Source organism: Pongo abelii, chromosome 14 (assembly GCF_028885655.2).
Source record: "Pongo abelii isolate AG06213 chromosome 14, NHGRI_mPonAbe1-v2.0_pri, whole genome shotgun sequence".
Lineage (NCBI taxonomy): Eukaryota > Metazoa > Chordata > Mammalia > Primates > Hominidae > Pongo > Pongo abelii.
In genome coordinates this window covers 22062876-22070583 of record NC_071999.2, presented here as the reverse complement: position 1 = coordinate 22070583, position 7708 = coordinate 22062876, and positions in this window count along the sequence as shown.

The following is a 7708-nucleotide window of genomic DNA, read 5'->3' as shown; positions in this document are numbered from 1 at the left end:
TTGCTCACTCAATAAGCACAAATAATAATAATGTAAATATTTACAACCTTTTGACTAAAGTGTTCCTGGATGTTATGGATATATTATAGAAGTGTATGTATAATATAATCTTAGTGGAAATTTTGAATAGAAGATGTAGAGAAAATAGCTAAGAATTTGCACAGTAATTTACATTGTTATTTTTTTCTTACGTGACCAGTGAGCAAACTAAGCCTGATTGATAAAAATGAGATGAGGTGACAGATCTCATGGTTGTAAATGAAAACACTGTGATTCAAACTCAAGTGACTGACTCTGAAATACGTTTCTTTTTCAGCTGAAGCATTGCTGCTAGAATAAATCAGTCATTACCGATCCACGTCTTAGTCTGTTTGGGCTGCTACAACAAGAATACCTTAGACTGGGTAATTTATAAGTAATAGAAATTTATTTCCCACAGTTCTGGAGGCTGGGAAGTCTAACATCAAGGTGCTCGCAGATTGGTGTTTAGTGAGGGCTGCTCTCTCCTTCCAATATGCAGGTGCCTTCTCACTGTGTCCTCGCATGGCAGAAGAAATGGAAGAGTAAACTCACTCCCTCAAGCCCTTTTTAAAGGGAGTTAAACTCATCTATGGGGGCAGAGCCCTTATGACCTAATTACCTTCCAAAAGCTTCACCTCTTAATACCATAACTTTGGGGTTTACATACCAACATATGAATTTTGGAGGGACAACAACTTTCAGGCTGTAATGACCCACGTCAACAAAGGAATAACAGTGTATCTGAAATAATGTAATTATTACTTTTGGCATCCATTAGCCCCACAAATATGTTTAGAAGTTTGAAACCTCTGGCATTTGGTCTTGCTTTATGTAAGTTTTCTACATGAAAAACTCTCATAAAACAAATTTTATATGGGTTTAAGAAATCAACCACAGATAGCTAAGAAAAAACTAACATTACTAAAATGTTTAAATGATTTGAATTTTTTGTAATTACATGAGTAATATGTCTTCAGGTTAGAAAATATTAAAAAGATAAAGATAAGAAAAGATAATAAGTTTCACATAATCCTGCCACCAGTGATAACTGCAGGCAACATTCTGGTACATGTGGAACAAATACATGTTGAATGAAAAAATGAATTTTCTTCCAGTCTTTGTCCTAAGTATGTATGTGTATGTTGTTTACACATTGAACTCATATCATGTTAAGTTCTCAGGCTTTTCTTTTTCCATGCAACATCATATCTCAAGCGTAGCAATGTGAATTGCAGTCTACAGCTTAGGAAAGAGAGAAATAGAACTTTCCTTTTCTTATCACACTTATTTCTATTTTAGCCCCCATCTGACAAGGCAGCGGCAGATTCATCTGATCAGTTAAAACATTCTCTGTCCTGATAGTTGTCTATTGCTGAGGGCAGTAGAGGCAGGAAGGTCACTGAGGCCCTAGAGCTCCCTCCCCCAGGGTTCAGGACCTGTCTGGTGTCACTGTGAGTCCCCTTCTCCCTGGGGTTGTAGGCAAAGACCAGGGCACTGGGGCGCTTGGTCCTCTCAGACCTCTCAAGATTCAGGGCACAGGGTCCTTCTGATGGGATCCGCTGATGTACCCTAGAAAACAATGCTATTGCAATGAGCTTTCTATGAAATCTGTCAGAAGTTCCATTATTTCCTTTGGTAGATTCAGAAAGTGGAATTACCAAGTCAAAGGCTTAAGGCTCTTGATACACATATCAAATTGCTCTCCAGAGCATGCCAAACTAATTTTCAGCATCAAGTTGTGACTGCAGCTGCTTACAGCATTCATGGCAGCCTTTCTTCAGCTTCTCCAATACTTTTCGATGAAGACGTGATTTTTGTCTGTTCACCTACAGAGTTCCATTTCTTTCAGTTAGAAGGTCAACTGTTATTGAGAACTCATTAAATGCAAAGCTTGTATAATCGGAAAAACTCCAAGCCTCAGTTTTTCATCTTCAAAAGAGGTATTAGGTTGATGCACTTACTTAATTGAGGCTTTTGCCATTACTTTTGATGGCAAAAACTGCAATTCCTTTCGCACCAAAATTACTTTTGTGACCACCCTGCCTGCCCCCACCGTGCTCACAAGAGACAGAGTTCAGGATAGGGCTTGTTCTAACTGATGAGATGAATCTGCTGCTGCCCTGTCAGATGACGGTTAAAGTAGAACAGATCCGGACTCCTCCGCAAAAATGAGGGCAGAGGCCACTGGCAGGGACACAGAGGACCCCCTGATTCTCTCTACAAAACTTGGTCACTGGGAAGGTTGGGGGCTATGGAAACCTCACAAAATCTTCATGCAGAGCATTCTTAAAGTCCACCTAATCCAAGCCTTCCTGTTACAGAGGAGGAAACAGCAGAGCGATAAGGTGACCATGAGTCAGGAGTGCAGCCTGGCCTGGACTACTCTCCTCCTGGCTGGGATTCTTTCCATCCACCCTCACAGGGGTTTGGCCTCAGCCAGGAGCTCTGGGCTTCCTATTGCCAGTCCTCAGACAGGGGCCCGGGGTTGCCATATTCACCCCCTCATCCCAGGGGTCACACTGCTCAGGCCACCTGGACCACCTCTTAGGACAGCTGGCCCTCATCCCTGCCCCGGGACAGGTAGGAGCGCAGCAGAAGGGCCACCGGACTCTTTAGAACTTTTCTCTGCACTGGGCTCAGGTGTCCGTCCCAGGCAAGAGCAGGATCCTGTCTCCCTGTTCAGGTTGCAACATTTCCTGCTTTCTATTAATTACATCTAAGTGGAGCGTTTAAACAATTAAAAGAATTTCTAGCACCACTCCTGGCTTAACACTGTTTACCTCTTGTTTAACATACTGATTTGGATTTAGGGTGGTTTATTAAAAAGGCTTTTCCTCAGTAACAGTTCCCTTTGGGCCCTGTCACCCAGTTTCTTGACCAGCTCTGAAGGACTCTGGAGGCCTCTGTGTGATGCTAAACAACTTAGACACACACACACACATAAAACATGAGTGCTTCAGTATTTTTAACCTTGGGAAGTTTTGATTTATGACATTGTGACGTTTTTATTTTGTGGCATTTTTTTTTAATGGGGAAAAAAACAAATACTTCTTGGCTCCCTGTAATAGCACAGGCATTATAACAAGCACTTTCTGAACCTTCTGTCCTTTATTCCTTGCAACCATCCTTACTGTACTGATTTTACTCATAAGGAAACCAGGTCATACAGCCAATTAACAGCAAAAACACGACTGAAGTCCAGATCCAACTCCAGGCCTGCATCTTTCCCTCTGTGTGGCATTGCAGCTTCTAGGGATGTTATCTTCCGGCCTTTGCCCCCGCCTTTTTTTTTTTTTTTTTTTTTTTTGGAGAGAGTGTATCGCTGTGTTACCCAGGCTGGAGTGCAGTGGCACCATCTCAGCTCACTGCAACCTCTGCCTCCTGGGTTCAAGTGATTCTCGTGCCTCAGCCTCTCCAGTTGTGTCCGGAGTTGGTTCCCGCCGGTGGGTTCATGGAGGGTTTCTGGCCTCGCTGACTTCAAAATTGGAGCCATGGACCTTCCCGGTGAGTGTTACAGCTCTTAAAGATGGCACGGAACCAAAGAGCCAGCCAGAACAAGATTTATTGTAAAGAGCAAAAGAACAAACACCGCAGAGCGTGGAAGGGGACCTGAGTGGGTTGTCGCTGCGGGCTGGGGTGGCCAGCTTTTATTCCCTTATTTGTCCCCGCCCATGTCCTGTTTCTGTCCTATCAGAATGCCCTTTTTCCAATCCCCCACGAGTGGTTACTTTTAGAGTCCCACTGATTGGTCCATTTAAAAGAGTGCTGATTGGTGCATTTTACAAACCTCTTGCTAGCTACAGAGCACTGATTGGTGCATTTTTACAGAGTGCTTATTGGTGCATTTTACAAACCTGTTGCTAGCTACAGAGCGCTTACTGGTGTGTTTTACAATCCTCTTGTAAGACAGAAAAGTTCTCCAAGTCCCAGCTGGACCCAGGAAGTTCAGCTGGCTTCACCTCTCACAGTGGCTGGGAATACAGCTGTGCGCCACCATGCCCAGCTAATTTTTGTATTTTTAGTAGAGATGGGGTTGCACCACGTTGTCCCCACTGGTCTCAAACTCCTGGCCTCATGCAATCCACCCGCCTTGGCCTCCCAGAATGCTAGGATTACAAGCGTGAGCCACTGCACCTGACCAGCATTTGCACATTTTAGAGGGTGACTGTTCTGGGTGACAAATCACTCCCCAGGGACCACAGCATCAGTTTGACTTGTACAGTGGCCGGGGAAATGGAACTTAGCCCATTTAATAGACGTTTGCTCACAAGTTGCCTGTTTCACGAGGATGGCTGCATGAAGGAAGATGGAGTTAGGAGGTTGCTGGGTTAGATCAGCTAATGCTTCTAAATGGAAACGAGTTTCGATGGGGTGAGAGTCATGGGGTGGTGACATGGACTAAACTAAGCCCTTCTTGGGGGCCAGGTTACCGTGAATGTTTGCCAGTGACAGCACATCTATGACCACGGCCAGGATGGAGGCCCACAGGGAGAGTGAGGAGGACGGACAGGGCGAGGCGTGAAGGCTGACCTCAGAAACACACTGGATGAGCCATGGCTCCTTTTGCTGGGAAAGAAAACACAAGCGAGTTAAGTAACCTAAATTATATGTCTAGCCCTACAAATGACCTAAGGCAGATAATTCTACCGGTTATGACTCAAATCCTCTCTCTACAAAATGGGAGAAATAATATTGCACTAAGTAATCTTCCTAGAGATGCTAGGAGAACTTCCAGAGAGATTTATTTCTCAACCCATAAACTAATGTTGGTTACACCCAACATATAGTTCTTTAATTTCTTATTTCTTGTGTCCCAGGATCACAGGAAAAAAGCTTTCTGACATAAAACACAGAAATTGCACAGAGCTACCCAAGTTCATTCTAAAATTAAGTTTTGCCTGATCCAAGAACTCTTCTTGGTTATAGGTTCATAAAATGAAAAGGGTTTAGAGATGACTCAGTCCAGCAATGCAAGTGTCTAGAGTGTAACCTTCCACCCCCGGGGCCAGTTCTCAGGTGGACAGCGTTATTCCCTCCGGGTCTCATCCTTGGAGGCTGACCACAGCCCAGAGTGCTCCTCCACCAGCCATGCCAACTGACTGCAGCTGGCATTTGAGTGGAACCCTACTGGCTGTCCCTGACCTGGTCCAACCCTTTCATTTATAGGCAAACCTCCAGAATCCCACAGAGTTTCAATGAAGAAACAGGGATCGTACCAACTAGTAGGAGGCCACTGATAGAATCTAGACCTTATGACTTCCAGCTTCATATCCATATCCTAATATAGCAAGATTCCATCTCTACAAAAGGAATTTTAAAAGAATCAGCCAGGCGTGGCAGCATGCACCCGTAGTCCTAGCTACTTGGGAAGCTGAGGCGGGAGGATCGCTTGAGCCCAGGAGGTCAAGGCTGCAGTGAGCTCTGATCATGGCACTGCACTCCAGCCTGCGTGACAAAGCAAGTCCCTGTCTCATAAATAAACAAATATAAAGCTAACAAGACCCAGCTGTACTAAATTCCTCATTTTATTTATTTACTCAATAAATATTATGAGCACCTGCTGTGTACCCAGCATTATGCTCAAGTAAGTGACTGCCCCTACTTCACTCAGCTGGAAAGGAATTTCATAAAACATGGGCTTTTTTCACTCTGTAGGAGCTGGAGCAAAATTCAAGTATAAATAAATATATATATAAGTATAATATATATAAATATAAGAATATATTATTTTATAATATATAATATAAACATAATTTATATATACAAATTATATTATTATAAATATTATAAATATAATTTATATATACAAATTATGTTATAAATATTATAATAAAATAATTTGTATATATAAATTATATTATTATAAATATATATATATATAATTATGGCATCACTTGGTCCAAGGACTTAGAAATATCTCTGAAAAAGAAGTTTACAAAGTTAATAATAATAGTGAGTGATGCTATCCACCAGGAGCAGACTTGTTTGTGTATTATCTTCAGTTTCCTCTTTGGTCTTCCTGGGCATTGTGCTATAGGAACCTATAGTAGAATGTGTGTGTATTATCTTCAGTTTCCTCTTTGGTCTTCCTGGGCATTGTGCTATAGGAACCTATAGTAGAATGTGTGTGTATTATCTTCAGTTTCCTCTTTGGTCTTCCTGGGCACTGTGCTATAGGAACCTATAGTAGAATGTGTGTGTATTATCTTCAGTTTCCTCTTTGGTCTTCCTGGGCACTGTGCTATAGGAACCTATAGTAGAATGTGTGTGTATTATCTTCAGTTTCCTCTTTGGTCTTCCTGGGCACTGTGCTATAGGAACCTATAGTAGAATGTGTGTGTATTATCTTCAGTTTCCTCTTTGGTCTTCCTGGGCACTGTGCTATAGGAACCTATAGTAGAACGTGGCTATATAGTTTCAATGGGAAAACCATCACGGAAGGAAATTGAGCACATTGCTCCAAGTCTTATATCAAGGTTTTGGATAGAAGAAAAGATCTAATCATCATAGCTTTTGGTTACATTTAAATTATCAGCCAGCTTCCCCTGGTTGTGTTACAGGGAAAACAGCACCAGGCTGTGGGTGGGAAGACCGGGGTTCTGGTTTGCTACTCCCCAGGCAGCTTGTAATACCAAATGAATCACTCCAATATTGCTGAGTCTCTCTCCTTGTTTTAAAATGCGAATGACTACGTGCCCTGCCTGCCTGGCAAGGCTGTTATTAGGATTAATAATAACAATAACAACTCCAAGGCTATTGTGCTTTGCCATATTTGCAACACTCTTTCACAACAACCCATTTATAATTACCTCAATTAGAGATGAGAACCCATGGCTCAGAGGAGTGATGCAACCTGCTGGGGGTGCCCAGCCAGAAAGTGCTGGTGTGGGGCAGAGCCTCCCCTGCATGAGGCGTTCCCTCTGTTTCCTGGTGCTGCGCTGCTGAGGCGGGTTGTGGGTGGCTCCTGTGCCTTCCACAGATGCCCGGGTGGGGATCATGGGTGCACAGGGCTGCTCTCACTCTCTAGGCAACTCCCAGGAGCTTGGAAATATCTGAGTGGCTTTTGGCAGGTTTTCTGGGTGCGGAAATTAGGACAGGATGTTTTCAGTGAGAGGTCTCTGCTGCTCTTACAGGGTCGGCCTCTTCTGGCTCTGACTGCTTTACTTCTCTACTGTGTTGGTCACTGTCTCCTGTGTGTGTCCTTCATTGTTTTCCTCCAAAAAGCACAGCCCTGACACACACACACATACACACACACAAACATCACCATCTCCCTGACCCTCTGAGTGTCTGCACCCCAAGCAGTGACTCCATTCTTGCCTGGACGCTCCTCTCCTGTGTGTATAGAAGACCCAGGGCATGCACCACCTCCCGGGCCACAGCCGCCCATAGGGCGTCTTCTCAATGCTCGGCTCCATCAGCAGTAGTAAGACCCTGAATGCAGCAGCTTGCAAACTTCTAAACGTATGTTTATGTGAATGTGAAACAAAAAGCAATACTCACCCTTATTGCTTGTGGTGTACTTTGAGATTTCCTGGCTGATTCTATTTCATGTAAATGAAATGCTGGTTGCAACCTAATACATTGATTATTTGACCCTCCAATGAGTGAAGGCCCACAGCTGGGGAAACGCTATGAAGCGGCATTTTTCAAAGGGTGATCTCACCTTCTGCCCACCATAGGCAAA